We start from the raw sequence: 17,032 nt of genomic DNA, 5'->3' as shown, positions 1-17,032 counted from the left end.
CTAAGGAGATAGTATCAGACAGAGATACAAACTTTATGTCTGGTTATCTGACTGCTATGTGGAAGGAGTGTGGAGTGAATAATAAATTCACCACACCCTATCTCCCACAATGCAATGGGTTAGTTGAAAGGTTCAACAGAACCCTCAAAGGCATGATAAAATGTCTCCCGAAAAAGCTTAGGCGCAGATGGAACATTCTTTTGCCCAGCCTTCTCTTTGCCTTGAGAGAGGTTCCTCAGAAGGGGGATAGTTACAGCCCTTTTGATCTTCTGTTTGGACATCCAGTTAGGGTCCCTTATGTTTGGTTAAGGAGGGATGGGAGTTACCTCTCAAACCACAATGGTGCTGAGGGACAACTGAAGTCCTAGTATAGACTTATAGAGAAGACAACCTCAGTCACAGTGTCTCTTCCTTGTAGATGGGGCGGTGATGTAGTAAAAAAAAACAGTTACAGACGCGATATAAAGTGGGGGGGTCCTTGCGGGGCTTCTCTGCCGGTTTGCCATCTAGTATGCCTTGTAAAAGCTGTTACACGTGGCCCACGGGCCAGACCTTTGCCGTGGAATGGGGGGGGGTATAGTTGCTAATCCCGGCACCAGCCAAATCAAGATGGGCACAGTCCACGCTATTATTATTATTTGGAATCTTATAAAGCGCGTGGTTACCCTCGGGCATCCCAGCGCTCGTTCATAGCTCAGAGGGATGGAGCTGAGAGAAGGACATCATTAGGCGGGGAATAGGTGAGTTTTTAGCAGCTTTCGGAACCGAATGATACCGGTCTCTGTTCGCAGATTCAAGGGCAACGCGTTCCATAACTTGGCCACATTCACCGAGAATCTTCTCCCGCCCATCCGGGCTCTTTTAACTCTGGCCACTTTTACCAGCGATTTCTGGTCCGAGCGAAGTGCTCTAGTAGCCTAATAGGGGAGAACCATATTATGCAGGATGGGAGGGCCTTCCCCTCTTAGTATTTTATGAGCCGTACAGAGAGATTTTAATTTTATCCTCTCCCGTACTGGGAGCCAATGCAGCGCTCTTAATGCTGGTTTTGCCGATTGTCTCCTAGGAATATTCAACAACAGTCTTGCTGCCGCGTTCTGCACTTGTTGAAGTTTCGTGAGCGTTGCCTCCAGGGCACCCAGAAAAAGCGCATTGCTGTAGTCCAACCTCGAGACTATCGCTAGACATTGCACATTTAATTTGCCTTCCCGCTGGGCTGGGGTAGTTTAATGCTTTGGGTTTTCAGGGAATGTAGAGCAACACTTGTTTAGGTTGCAGTGGTCCAATGGATAAATTGTGTTAATCAACTTCACCATAAGCTGCAGAGGGAGTTTCCAATGTCTAGGTACAGTAGCAGAGAACGTACAATTCGGGAAATTACTCCGCATCAATGTGGCCATGGTAACTATGGTGGGTAGTCTAGTTACCGATGTTTTGTTAAGATGAGGCCCACAAGTTATATGAAAGAAAGTACATTAATTTGAGTAGAGCATCTTTTCGGGGTCAGGGTTAGGGAACGATAGCGACAGTTGCAGGCAGTAGGGCCCTGGTGACAACTTCAATGCTCTTAGCCAGGTCCCGGGTCATTTTAGACCGTGCACAGCCTCAGCAGTTCGGATTTGAAGCACTTCCGATAAGTTTACATCAAATCCATAGTTAAGAAGGTACAGGTACACTGACCATAGGTTCACTCCATGTCCTCCGATCCACAGCGGCATGATACAGGTTGCTTCATTTAAGCAAAATATCCTTGGGAGCGGTCAGCCAACAAGGGGACAACTGTCCCAATTTTGGCCTACGAATGTGGGCTGGGGTGGTGCTCCCTTACAAGGGGTAGGGAGAAGGGCACATTCCAGCCAGGCTCGGATGCAGGGAATTCTGCCACACCCAGCTGGGAGATAGATGTATGGCCCAGTGGGTCTGGTCACCCCTTACCGGGCCCTTCGGGGGAGGGGTACTCTCTGGTTCATGCTGACAGCACGTGCCTTATCATTTTGGAATTGAAGGGGTATGGAAGGCATGATTAAATGTCAGGCATGCGGGTCCTGGCAGGCAACTCTGCAAGCACTCTTTTGAAAGGGCAGCAAGCCCAGCATTTTGGGCAGGCTTGTCAGTGGAGCGCATCCTGCAGGAGTGACGAGGTGAATCCCAATGTGTTAAGAGGTACATCCGTCAACAGCCACCCAGGAGACGGATGTACTGACAGGTTAAGTGTTTTAAGTACAAGCGAATGGTGAATATTCCATAGGCACCTGAGGTTTGTTGGGGTGGAGTGTTCAACCGTGGCCAGTTGGCTCAGTGGGTTGGAGCGGGGTGCCTATAATGCCAAGGTAGGGGGACCGATCCCCGTACGGGCCAGAATTTATTTTGGATTAGTTGTATAGAATAGTGTGCAGTGCTCAACGAAGGGGGTTTTGCAACCTAACATTTCCTCAAGTTGCCTGGACCAACGGTCTGGGGGGAAGGCCTTCTGGGTGTCCTGTGAGTGGGGGTTCCAGGCCTGCGCTGGAACAGCTTGCTGTAGAGGCTGCAACACAGACTAAGGGGGGTGTCTCCCCTCCCTTCAATTTTGACCATACACCTGGGAGGCAATGACTTGACTTTCCTCTGTAGGAGGGCAATCAGGGGAAGCATTGCAGAACTCGCGTAGGGTTAACAGCGCCATGCTTACATTCACTGAACAAAGAGGTTTTGGCTTCATCCGGCATGGGTTACTGCATACCAAGTCCAAAGGGTGTTTTTAATGAAGATGGGATACACCTGCCCAGAGTGGGAATGGACCGATTCTTGCTTGATCTGGGGGAGGCCTTGGTTTCAGCAGGGTGTTGGTAACTGGGCCTAATGTGGTGGGGGGCCCTGGGGTGACTGTGACCACACCCAAAGCTGTGGCGGAGTTACAGGGCAATCCAGAGGCTGTAAGGTACAGAGGGGTACCACAAGAGTGCAACGGCCAAATATCCCCAGGGAGGTCCTCGCGTTGGACCCTGGAGGAGCAACATCATCCCTGTTAGTCCTATGGGCGGTTGTGGAGCTGAGCAACCGGGAGTTGCCTGCAATTAATTAATAATTAATTGTGGGTTTGTAATGCGCTAGAATCGACTCCCGAAGGAGTATCTCTGCTCAGTAGACCGCTGGGGAACCCGTCCTGGCTTTCCCTGTGAGATGGTCCCTACTGGGTATCTCCAAGGTGAAACCAGGCATCCCCGGCGTATGTGGGGGGCCGTTGTGGAGATGAGGCAAGCTAATGCCCAGAGTGCCGAGTGTGATCCCTGGTTAGAGTAGGCACCGAGATGGGAATTATCGAGTCCGCTGACCATGGTCCACGACCCTGCCGCGTCGGGAATTGAACCCTGGTCCCGGGCCGTCCTCTGCTCTCGGGTCTGCCGCCTCTAACCAGTGAGCCACACCACCCCACAGCCACACCACTCCGCCCCCTTTCTGGGGCCTATCCCCTCCCTCAAATCTGGCAAACACCGGTTGGCTAGGGCCACGTTGTCCTTCGGCTCATCAGGTGGGAGGCGGCCAGGGACTGCCTGCCCTGGGATCGCCCGTAAGGTAACCCACCATGTTGCCATATTTGTTATGCAAATAAACCTGCAGCAATTTTCTCCACAAAGAATGTGTTGTGTCTGATTATTTCTCTAGGATCTTGCTTTGGGAGGGATGGGGAGTGTTGCCGATATTGGCACTATGCCACTGAGCTTGTTGCTTGTGTGTTCTTGCGCAGGACCGCCCACCCCACACGTCCCCTCAGCGTGGACAAACAGACCTCGGGACACTGACTGTTTATTCATCGTGACAATTGTTGACTCCTCGTTCTCCGCCAACTGACCCCAAACCACATCCAGGACATGGGGGGGGGGGGGGGGGAGGAAGGTGAAAGTCCACATTACATGCAGGTTGGGGGAGTAAAGAAGACAGAAAGGAGGAATATTTTATGTGAATAATTACAGAAGACAAACAAAAAAAGAACAGATTGAAGCGATGCCTGGAAATCCAGCGTAAAATAGAATATAAGGTGAAAGGAAGGGAAGGAAATGACGCAAGGAAGTGGAGAGGCGGAGGAAGAGACGAGCGAGGGACAGGCCAGGACAGATGGACAGAGAAAGACAGTCGGACAGATGGATGAGCGGGGGACAGGCCAGGACAGATGGACAGAGAAAGACAGTCGGACAGAGAGAGAGAGAGAGAGCAGGACAGGGAGAGATAGGCCTTTGCAGATGGAAAGAGAGAGACAAGTGGACAGATGGACAGAAACAGTGCCGTTCAAGAGGACAGCGACAGGCCAAGACAGATGGACAGATAAAGAGGCCAGGACAAAGAGAGAGAGAGCAGATCAAGCAGACAGAGAGAGAGACCAGGACAGATGGACAGAGAGAGAGAGAGCAGATCAAGCAGACAAAGAGAGACACCAGGACAGATGGACAGAGAGAGAGAGCAAATCAATCAGACAGAGAGAGGCTAAGACAGATGGACAGAGAGAGAAAGATAGACAAACATACAGAGAGAGACCAGGACAGATGGACAAAGAGAGAGAGAGTATATCAAGCACAGAGAGAAACCAGATCAAGCAGACAGAGAGGAAGGGAGACCAGGACAGATGGACAGAGAGAGAGAGCAGATCAAGCAGACAGAGAGAGACACCAGGACAGATGGACAGAGAGAAAGAGCAGATCAATCAGACAGAGAGAGGCTAAGACAGATGGACAGAGAGAGAAAGATAGACAAACAGACAGAGACCAGGACAGATGGGCAGAGAGAGAGTATATCAAGCACAGAGAGAAACCAGATCAGGCAGACAGACAGGGAGGGAGACCAGGACAAATGGACAGAGAGAGAGAGCAGATCAAGCAGACAGAGAGAGAGACACCAGGACAGATGGACAGAGAGAGAGAGCAGATCAATCAGACAGAGAGAGGCTAAGACAGATGGACAGAGAGAGAAAGATAGACAAACAGACGGAGAGAGACCAGGACAGAAAGATGGACAGCGAGAGAGAAAAGAAGCAGAATAGACAGAGACATCAAGAAGCATGGACAGACAGACAGGCAGACCAGGACGGCCAGACCAGGGCAGCGTTTGAATCATTAGCAGTGCGTTTTCCAATGCAAGAGAAGATGGCGACGAGGACATGTCACTGGTCCATGAAAGCAAAGATCCCATGACATTGTCATAATTACAACTGAAATGTAAACTTATCCGGCAAACCTTCGCCTCAAAGAGCGCGGACATCTTTAGTGAAGGATCGAGGGAGCGCCACAAGGACTTCCAAATGAGGGTGTCTGTCCTTCCAGGCACTGCACCGGCTCTTAAGAGATAGCATCCCTGTGACGTAGCTTAGGTCCGGCACAGACACCCTCTGCACAGTTTGGCACCTCCACCAAAAAGTTACATGTAACCTTGCCAGTTTAGAAACTGGGGGCAGATTTACAAGGTCTGGCGCACCTCTGAATATCAGCAGGGATGCGCCCGAAAACTTGTGACACGCAAAACCACCCGTGCCCCACCACTGATGCGCCACATTTACAATGCGGCGTGCCATGGCGCACGGATGGGCAAATGCGTGTTGCATCCACTGGCATAAGGGTGGCGCATTGCTAGTGTTGTGTCGCAAGCGCGACGCAGCTCCAGCGAGGCTCGGGGTGCCCCTATGCCTTATATGCTGCGTCACTCCTTACGCCTGCTTCAAGCAGGCACAGGGTTTTGACGCAGCATGGCCGTAAAAGTGACTCAGTGAAATCTTGTAGATTTCACTGCGTCACTTTTACAGGGCGTTCCTGCGATGGAACCCCCCCCCCCCCCACCCCCCCCCCCCCCCCGCCGGAATGACGCAGGTTTCATATGGCGCAGGGCTTTACAAAGTGATGCATCTACCTAGATGCGTAACGTTGTAACTAAGGCGCAACATGGCGCTTGGTTTACGCCGCCGCTTCATCATAGAAGTGATGCAACGGCAGCGTAAATGTGGAGCAAGGGGCTTGTAAATCTGCCGGTCAGGCTTCAAGGCAAAGGTGCTCTGTCCTGAGTCATGTGATCTGAGTACCTTGAGATGAATGAGCCCAGGTGTCTCAGCTCAGCCAATGGAAGGACGTCCTTCCAGCACTGAGGCTGAGGGGTCCTCGAGTCGCATCTCCTCACTTTACAACCAACTGATTCTGTAACCGTCAAAAACTGCAAAACCAGAGAGGATGCACTTTATGGCTAGTGAGGATTTACATTGTGGCTGTAAATATGCACATTATTGAGAAGACAGAAAACATGAAGGCACAGATGGATCAAGATACCCTTTAGCGATTCTCAAACAGCGACTTTTAAGGAATCGCTATTTGAGAATTACTAAATGGTATGTATCTCGAAAATCGCTATTTTTAAGCGATTTCTTAAAATTCCTAAATTGCGATTAGCAAATTGCTAATCGCAATAAAGGAATAATTTCCCATTCATTTCTATGGGCCAAGAGGCCCAAAGGGATTAAATGGACAGTTATTCTCAATTTGCGATTCGCAAATTGAGAATAATTTCAAGGGTGCAAGGGTGTCCTAAGGACACCCTGCTGCACCCCTGAAATTGAGATGTGTGCGCATATGGCGCACATACATGCCCTAAGGGCATGTATGAGCGTCACATGGCACCTTTAGAAATTTCAAAAAGTGCTTATATAAAAGAATTCGCAAATTACCACCAGCTACCTTAATTTTGCGGTGTGATTTTTTTGTTACATCGCATTTGCTGATTTTTTTGTCGCAAACGCTGCTTTTTTGTGATTCGCAGCGTTTGCGACAAAAAAAACGGATGATACATCTACCCTGAAGTTTGACCTGCAGACAGCTTTGGAGCATCAAACTCTCTCTCCCAACGCCACCCTTCCCCTCTCCCTGACGGCCTTAACTATTTGCCCATCAGGACTCATCCTCAAATGCAATGCCTCATGCTCTTCCTGCAAAACCTTTAATGAAGGTGCAATCCATTGATTCTTCCAGCATTGAAACCCTCTAACCACTTTGTCAATCCTCTGCCCTCTAACTTCTTCAATGAGATCAAACTTCAATAATGCCGCTATGGACCAAGATTGTTGATACCTCTCTACTTCAAGGCATTATGCCAGATTGCTCAAAGTCGGAGCAGGTGTCCCCATCCTAAAAGAAATTCTGCGGACCTCAAGGACCTAAACAATTTCTGCCCGATATCCAACATTACAATGGTGGCGAAGCTCATGGAAAAATGTGTGCACATCCAACTTTGCAACCACCTCGAACAATTCTGCCTTCTGGATCATTTCCAATCCGGGGCACATAGCCGAATCTGCTCCGAGTCACATAGTGGATGACGTGCTAAAAATTCAGGATAAAAAAAAATCTTGCCTTCTAATCCTTCTTGATCTATCTTCGGCATTCGATACGGTTAAACACGACAATCGACTAGATCTCCTGAGACATAGAATAGGCTTATCAGGATCCGTTCTAAACTGGTTCACCTCACTTCTCCAAAACAGATCTCAAAGATTCAAGGTCAATCAGTCTCTATCTGAATTCATTCCTGTCATGCCATGAGTCCTGGTGGGCTCAACCCTTTCACCCACTCTCTTTAACCTATTCATGGAAACTCTGGCTGAAATTCTGAGCTCATCCAACATACAGGATCATATGTACGTGGTCGATAGACAACTATACCTAAAAGTCTCCTCCCAGGAGGGCACCGGATCTCTCAACTCAACTCTATAAAAATCTTAATATTGCCGGAAACCACCTCAAATGAAACACCCTCGAGACTGAATTCCTCCTCATGGCTCCTCCCAACCAGTCACCCATTATTGAGGAATGGCTGAAACAACTTACAGCTCTTAACTGCCGTCCCCAAGTTATTGACACAGCGAGATCTCTGGGAATAACACTCAACAAGAACCGTAACATGCATAAGCGCATCGGTGTCGCCACTAAACTTTGTTGTTTTGTCCGTGCGGTGTACCTTGCTGTTAGTCTAGCGACAGGATTCTCTCACGGGGAGGCTGTTTGTTCAGAATGTGTCATTAGTTTATCGATGTTCACTGTTGAGATGGACGCAGTGATTACGGAGTTTAGGACTCTGCCCTAGGGCGGTTTTCAGACTTTGGAAATGTATTTAACCACAGGGGAACGATTTGTGCGAGCAGATTGGGAATATGCCTCTGAAGTGATATGGATTAGAAATCGGCTATAAAATGGCACTGCAACATAACTGGTATTTGGCCATAATATTAAGATGGGGTGTAGAGACCACGGAGCTAATGGGGTTGGTGTTGAGTCATGGACAGTGCTATGAATCGTGTAGTGCTTGTAGCTTCATAAGCTCACAGGCTTTCTCTCCTTTTGTCATACCCCACAGCCATCTGTTGCTTTGCGATCGGCCTCAGGCCGGCATTTCTCCTCCCCTAATTATTCACTGCATGGCCGGCCGGCACATCAAAGGCTGCTGCTCCCCATGCGTCTCGTCACCCTTCCTCCCTTGTTGTTCTTTGCCTGCTGGTTTATTTTGTAGACCGTAGTTTTGAGTAAGTACTATGCAAGCAGCTTGAAACACCACACACCATTACCTCTTAGCTCCCGAGTTTGTACGGCAACACTTTGACTTAAAATGTAACTCCACTCAGCCACTTTCAATTCTAATGTAAAGGAGTAGCAGAGGTGAACGCCACTAACACAGTTCATGGCAGTGTGCCTTTATTTATTTATTAAAGGTGCAGCTTTCACTTTGAGCTTGCATTTCTTTGTTCAGAATCAGCGCCACTTTCATGCCCCCTGAGTAGTTAATTAAATACTAATAGTTTTGTGTTTTCCTTCATTACTGAAAATTAAAATAAACTAATGGCTATAGTATGAATGCAGCTCATTACAAGGGGAGCCCGGGTGCTTAATTTGTGACACAGAGTTTATCATGATTATATTGTACACTACTCCGGTGTGGTGGGACTGGCTGACTCACTCCATTGTGGTTATGAAGATGAGCATCCAGACGTCCTGTGCAGAGGAACAGCTGCCTGATCGTTTTCACTACACCCTGGGACCGGCTAACTCTCTCTATACCCTCCCAACTCCTTTTTTTCCCCCCTTCATCGCTATCGTATTCCTTCAACTCCGATCTTAGCACATACACATTCCAAAAGGACAGGCCCTCCCTCCCACTCACTGGCTCCCCCTGTAGGGCATGGCTGGTCATCAGCAGCTCTGGTGCATCTTCAGGTACCCGAAATCGAAATGTATAATCCTATTCATGGCAGACTCTGTACTAGAATCAGCTGCCTAACCAGTGATGTGGTTTTATGTCTTCTAACATTGTGCCGTATTCGCCTCATCTCCCGCGTTCATTCTTTCCAAGGAGAGCCAGTCACTTTCTTTCTCTGGTTTCCGCTCGATTTTCTTCTACATACGGGATGCTCCATTTCCTTCTCCATCATGGGCATAGGATGACCATTGCCAGGCACTATTATTAATTGATATGTACAATGCTGCAGTGGAGATTGTTCTATGACCCTCACACCCCCTCACCCTTACCCTCACCCTCACCCTCACACCCCCTCACTCACCCTCTCTCACCCTCACACACACTCACTCACCCTCACCCCCCTCACCCTCACACCCCCACACCCCCTCACTCACCCACACACCCTCACACACCCCACTCTCACACACCCTCACCCTCACACACCCTCACCCTCAAACCCCTCAACCTCACACCCCCTCACCCTCACATACCCTCACCCTCACACCCCCACACCCCTTCACACACACCCTCACCCTTCCTCACCCTTACCCTCACACCCCCCACCCTCACACACCCTCACTCACTCACCCTCTAACCCTCACACACACTCTCACCCCCTCAGCACCACCACATTATCACTCAGCACCACCACATTATCACTCAGCACCACCACAGCACCACTCAGCACCACCACAGCACCACTCAGCACCACTCAGCACCACCACAGCACCACACAGCACCACCACAGCATCACTCAGCAGCACCACTCAGCACCACCACAGCACCACTCAGCACCACCACAGCACCACCACCACAGCACCACTCAGCACCACCACAGCACCACTCAGCACCACCACAGCACCACTCAGCACCACCACAGCATCACTCAGCAGCACCACCACAGCATCACTCAGCAGCACCACTCAGCACCACCACAGCACCACTTAGCACCGCCACAGCACCACTCAGCACCACCACAGCAACACTAAGCACCACCACAGCACCACTCAGCACCACCACAGCACCACTCAGCACCACCACAGCACCACTCAGCACCACCACAGCATCACTCAGCACCAACACAGCACCATTCGGCACCACCACATCACCACTCAGCACCACGAAAGCACCATTCAGCTCCACCACAGCACCACTCAGCACCACCACCCAGCACCACCACAGCACCACTCAGCACCACCACAGCACCACTCAGCACCACCGCATTATCACTCAGCACCACCGCATTATCACTCAGCACCACCACATTATCACTCAGCACCACCACATTATCACTCTGCACCACCAGAGCACCACCACAGCACCACTCAGCACCACCACATTATCACTCCGCACCACCACATTATCACTCAGCACCACCACAGCACCACTCAGCACCATCACATTATCACTCAGCACCACCACATTATCACTCCGCACGACCACAGCACCACCACAGCACCACTCAGCACCACCACATTATCACTCCGCACCACCACATTATCACTCAGCACCACCACAGCACCACTCAGCACCACCACAGCATCACTCGGCACCACCACAGCACCACCACAGCACCACTCAGCACCACCACAGCCTCACTCAGCAGCACCACTCAGCACCACCACAGCACCACTAAGCACCACCACAGCACCACTCAGCACCACCACATCACCACTCAACGCACCCACAGCACCACTCAGTGCAACCACAGCACCACTCAGCACAACCAGAGCATCACTTAGTGCAACCAGAGCATCACTCAGTGCAACCAGAGCATCACTCAGCGCAACCAGAGCATCGCTCAGCGCAACCAGAGCATCACTCAGCACCACCACAGCCTCACTCAGCAGCACCACTCAGCACCACCACAGCACCACTAAGCACCACCACAGCACCACTCAGCACCACCACATCACCACTCAACGCACCCACAGCACCACTCAGCGCAACCACAGCACCACTCAGCACAACCAGAGCATCACTTAGTGCAACCAGAGCATCACTCAGCTCAACCAGAGCATCACTCAGCGCAACCAGAGCATCGCTCAGCGCAACCAGAGCATCACTCAGCGCAACCAGAGCATCACTCAGCGCAACCAGAGCATCGCTCAGCGCAACCAGAGCATCACTCAGCGCAACCACAGCATCACTGATTCAAATATGTTCTCTCAATGTTTCAAGCTTTATTACAAATGTCACAAAAAGTTGTTAATATTTCACTTCTGTTCTTGGTTTTTCGTCACAATAAAATACAATGAACATAATCTTCACAAAAGTAATTTACAAAAGTTTAGGCTATTGACATTATAAATTAGAATCACTTTTATTTAAGTATTAATTATTTAAAAAATGATAAGCCATTGTTATTTGTAATATCAATACATCTAAGCCACGTTAAGACAAAACTCCAACCCGACCCTCCAACTCCACCCTCCAAATCCACCTACACCTCCAACTCCACCCTCCAACTCCGCCCTCACTCTATCTATCTTACAAGACCAATATCTCAAACTTTCCTAATGCGAGACCTATTGCATTGCAAATGCTTGTTCCATTAACGGTGACTTCATGTACTAAGCTGAAAGTATACATGTGCAGCTTTGATTGTAAGCCAGCAGTCTTCTCCACGCCCCTGATGGTTGAGGGTTGGAGAGGCTCCTCTATAGAGTATTTTGCATAATAAACGATTGAACTTTCTTCACTGCCAACTGACTGGTATTTGGTCATTGGTATTGGGGCTATTGGTAGGTAGAGCTCTTTATGTTATTTTTTATGGTACGTCAATTCCTCAGTTGTGAATCCAAAGCCGTAAATGAAGGTGCGCCTCATGAGCTCATAGGGCTCAGCATCTGTCCCTGTAAGGCTCAGGGCTCTGCCCCTGCATTTACCAGTGAACAGTTCTCGGAGCAATGTTCCCCAGTGTGACTTCTTCACTTTTTTCATTCCAGAGGCCCTCTCAAAGGCTGCAAACCATTTAGTGATATCATCACCTTCCTCATATTTGGGGACAATCCCTTTGGGAATTTTAGGGTCAAAAGAATTCTCTTTGTCTCAAGGTATTAAATTGCTGCCACCATTGATGGGTGCTGGACCTAATTCTGCTCTCTCCTTTTCTAGCTAGGAATCTAGCCTCTAGTGCTAGGTTTTTTTGTTGTTTTTTTCTGCAGAGTTTTATTTAGCGCGAACTTGACCCTCAACCGAATCGGGTATCGGGCATCAGAGCGCTTACATAGCACCAGTTAAGTTACATGAGGACACATGTCACAAAATCATTTTTTTTCTCCCAAATGTACTAATATCGAGTGCAAAATATCGGGATGCTAAAATATCACCTTTCAGAATATCGTGGTAAAGAATATCGAGACTAAGGTAAGTAATATTGTTTTAAACAATATTGAAGTCATTAATATCGTTTGCAGAAAATATTGTTGTTAAAAATATTGTTTTTTTAGTTAGTGTTTTGTATTTTAGTATTAGTATAGGAAGTCCTCATCCTGGGATCATCACCCTCCGCCTGGGATGACTCCTGGTGGCCCCCGGCCCTGGGCACCGCCCCCAAACCTACAGACCACGCAAGCAACCTGGGCTTCATCCTGGACTCCTACCTGTCAATGACCAGACAAGTCAACGCCGTTTCTTCCTCGTGCTTCAACATCCTGCACATGCTCCGTAAGATCTTCAGTTGGATCCCCACTGAAACCAGGAAGACCGTCACCCAGGCACTCGTCACCAGCCGACTGGACTACGGGAACGCCCTCTACGCCGGAACCACAGCCAAACTCCAGAGAAGACTCCAACGAATCCAGAACGCCTCCGCATGACTCATCCTGGACATCCCCCGACACAGCCACATCACCGGACACCTGAGTGACCTGCACTGGCTCCCGGTCAGCAAGAGAATCAAGTTCAGACTCCTCACCCACGCACACAAGGCTCTACACGACCTGGGACCCAAGTACCTCAACGACCGAATGACCTTCTACACGCCCACGCGCCAGCTACGATCTACCAGCCACGCACTCGCCACCGTACCTCGCATCCGCAGAACCACCGCCGGAGGAAGATCCTTCTCCTACCTGGCAGCCAAGACCTGGAACTCCCTCCTCATTCACCTTCGACGTACCCAAGACCATCTCTCCTTCAGGAAGCAACTCAAGACCTGGCTGTTCGAGCAGTAACACACCCCTTTCCCCCAGCGCCTTGAGACCCTCCCGGGTGAGTAGCGCGCTTTATAAATGCCGTGATTGATTGATTGATTGATTTTAAATGTATGTGTTCAATTTTTTGTCCATGTATTGCATTTGATTTCTAATATATGCATTACATTTTTAGAAGTTAATAATTTTATTTTAAGTATATTTTGCATTTAATTTCCGTAGCGGGTTGTGGGTTTATTGGGGAATAGGGTGGGAAGTGATTTAATTATAATTAATAATTAATATTTTTTATTAATTCATATGTATGTATTTATTATTTTTTATTGTTAATTCTACTAATTAATGTATTATTCATTATTTATTAATTGGTTGTTAATTATTATTAATTAATTGATAATTGTTAATTATGTCATTTTTATAGGAGCGGGTTGTGGGATGATAGGGGAGTAGGCTGCGAAGTAATTTAATTTTTAATATTTTTTTATATTTTTAATATAACATTTATTTAATGCTATTTTAAAGTGTTAATTGTGTGAATTAATTTATTATAATTTGTTTTTATTTTGCTTGTTAATTTCTATCAATTAATTAATTAATTATGTTAATTGTGTCATGTTTTACAACATTGGTGAGGTCATTTTTAGGGCAATACGGCGTATGTTGACATCATATTTACCGATATTGACATAGTTATGTATACATATATTATGGCGTACATCGACATTGTATTTACCGATATTGACATAGTTATGTATGCATATATTATGGCGTACATCGACATTGTATTTACCGATATTGACATAGTTATGTATACATATACTAGCAGCTTGTCCGACGTTGTCCGGGTATTAATTGCTGCCGGCCAGTAGTATATTGTTTTGTAGGATTTCGTTTTGATAGCATTTCTTATCTGTGACAGGCCTGTGAAACGCTCCGATTCACAGTGCACTGCTGATGCATTTAAGAGTGCGCGTTCAGTAGTGTGTGAACTCGAGTTTCCCTACTTTATTATTCCTTGCAATATTATATAGCGTGAACTCGACAACATGGCATGAGCACAATTTACATTACAGAAGAACACATTCATTTGTAGTAGGCACGGGGAGACAAAGCGATTTGCCTGGAATCATGTTGAGCTGATGCCGAGATTCGAACGTAGCTCCACAGCTCTAAAGTTCGCAATTCTAGAACTTGTGGCGGGAGGTGTGTCTAAAAGTGTATGTCGGTGCTGGCCATCAATGAGAGAGACCTGTGCATTTTTCAAATCGGTGGTGAAAAAATATGAGTATGTTGCTGGAGATGTGGGCCGCCGTGCCACCAATGTACTTACCGGGGGAGGGTAAACACCCATTATTCCGCAACTTTCTTTCCGCATACCATCGCTCCGCATACTTTCATTACGAAAGTACCATGACTCTGCAATGCCATTATAACGCCTGGCATTATATTTTATATGCTTTTACCACGCATACATTTACAACGAAATTTGTTGTAAATGCATGAATGGTAAAGGCATGTTTTTTTTTTAATGTTTGGATAAGGTAAGTATGGGTATAGGGGTATATGTTTTGGGGTACTGAGGTATATGTTTTGGGGTGTTTGGGCACAGGCGTATTTTTAGGGTTCAGGGCTAGGTTTGGGTTTTGGGGTATAGGGGTATTTTAGGGTTCAGGGATAGGTTTGGGTTTTGGGGAACAGTGGTATTTTAGGGTTAGGTTTGGGTTTTGGGGTACAGGGTTATTTTTATGGTTCAGGGCTAGGTTTGGGTTTTGGGGTACAGGGGGATTTTTAGGGTTCAGGGTAGGTTTGGGTTTTGGGGTACAGGGGTATTTTAAGGGTTCAGGGCTAGGTTTGGGTTTTGGGGTACAGAGGTATTTTAGGGTTCAGGGGTAGGTTTGGGGTTTGGGGTACAGGGGTATTTTTAGGGTTCAGGGCTAGGTTTGGGTTTTGGGGTACAGGGGTATTTTTAGGGTTCAGGGGTAGGTTGGGTTTTTTGGGTACAGGGATATTTTTAGGGTTCAGGGTAGGTTTGGGTTTTGGGGTACAGTGGTATTTTAAGGGTTCAGGACTAGGTTTGGGTTTTGGGGTACAGGGGTATTTTAGGGTTCAGGGGTAGGTTTGGGTTTTGGGGTACAGGGGTATTTTTAGGGTTCAGGGCTAGGTTTGGGTTTTGGGGTACAGGGGTATTTTTAGGGTTCAGGGGTAGGTTGGGTTTTTTGGGTACAGGGATATTTTTAGGGTTCAGGGTAGGTTTGGGTTTTGGGGTACAGTGGTATTTTAAGGGTTCAGGACTAGGTTTGGGTTTTGGGGTACAGGGGTATTTTGGGGTTAAGGGGTAGGTTTGGGTTTTGGGGTACAGGGTTTTTTTAGGAATCAGGTCTAGGTTTGGGTTTTGTGGTACAGGGATATTTTTAGGGTTCAGGGCTAGGTTTGGGTTTTGGGGTACAGGGGTATTTTTAGAGTTTAGGGATAGGTTTGGGTGTTAGGGTACAGGGTATATTTATAGGGTTAAAATGGGTTAGTGTTTAAGGGTGTTGGGGTATTTTAAGGAGTAAGGGTGGGTTACGATTATGGGGTGCCGGGGTATTTACAGGGAGCAGGGTGGACACCCGGAGCTGGAATGTACAGAACCTGGGAAGAAAAAACAATGAAATATTGGGCCCAACGCTGGCTTTTTTTCCGTATTCCTGCGCCCCGCACACGCCCACGCCCCCAGCAAACGCCCACAGCACACAATATGAGACATGGCATGAAGGGCGGAACGTACCACACGCCCCCAGCGTTTGTAATGCCCCCTGCACAAGCCCACAGCACAACGCAGACACGCCCACAAGGGACTACTTTGCTGGTACGGTTGTTTTACCTTTTAAATGTATATGGTGGGCGTCTGCATAGCCTATGTCCTTCTGCTGCAACTGCCCTTTCCAACGCTGTATTGGTTGTTGCGATTGGGGCTGTGGTTCCTGAGATTACCCGCCTCAAAGGTTTGGGCTCTCTCTTTATTATATTAGTATGGATTATTGCGTACATCAACATTGTATTTACCGATATTGACATAGTTATGTATGTATATATTATGGCATTTATCGGCATTATTTTTACCGATATTGACATTGTTACATGTAAATATTATGGCGTGCATTCACATCGTTTTTACCGTTATTGACATTGTTTCATGTACATATATGAAGGTGTATGTTGACATCGCAATCACCAACATTACCAGGACGCCACCTAAAAACAGGCTGCACAGGGGGACTTTTAGGCAAGTTTGAGAGCTCCCAAACTGGAGTTTGGGTTACCAGGGCCTTAGGGACAAGGGAGCACACAGGGCCGGACTGGGAGCTGAAAGCAGCCCTGGCAAATTTTTTCAGAGCAGCCCTGCCCCCATCTGGCACGTAGTGAGCGAGCCTGACCACTCTTAATTCCAAGAAATTTTTGGAAAAAGACAGACCAAAATGGTGCATTTTACAGCACATTTTCCATTACATATTTAAATGTATTAACTTTTAAAGCACAGTAAATAGTAGATGATGACCTTAAAAAGCACCAGGTTATCCAGTCATATGTACGTATAGACCTTCTTACAGAGAGCACCAAAAATAGAGGTTTCAGGTTGCCATATGTAGTATTTTCAT

This window comes from Lissotriton vulgaris, chromosome 7 (genome assembly GCF_964263255.1).
Source record: "Lissotriton vulgaris chromosome 7, aLisVul1.2, whole genome shotgun sequence".
NCBI classification, from domain to species: domain Eukaryota; kingdom Metazoa; phylum Chordata; class Amphibia; order Caudata; family Salamandridae; genus Lissotriton; species Lissotriton vulgaris.
This window is presented reverse-complemented; position numbering follows the sequence as displayed.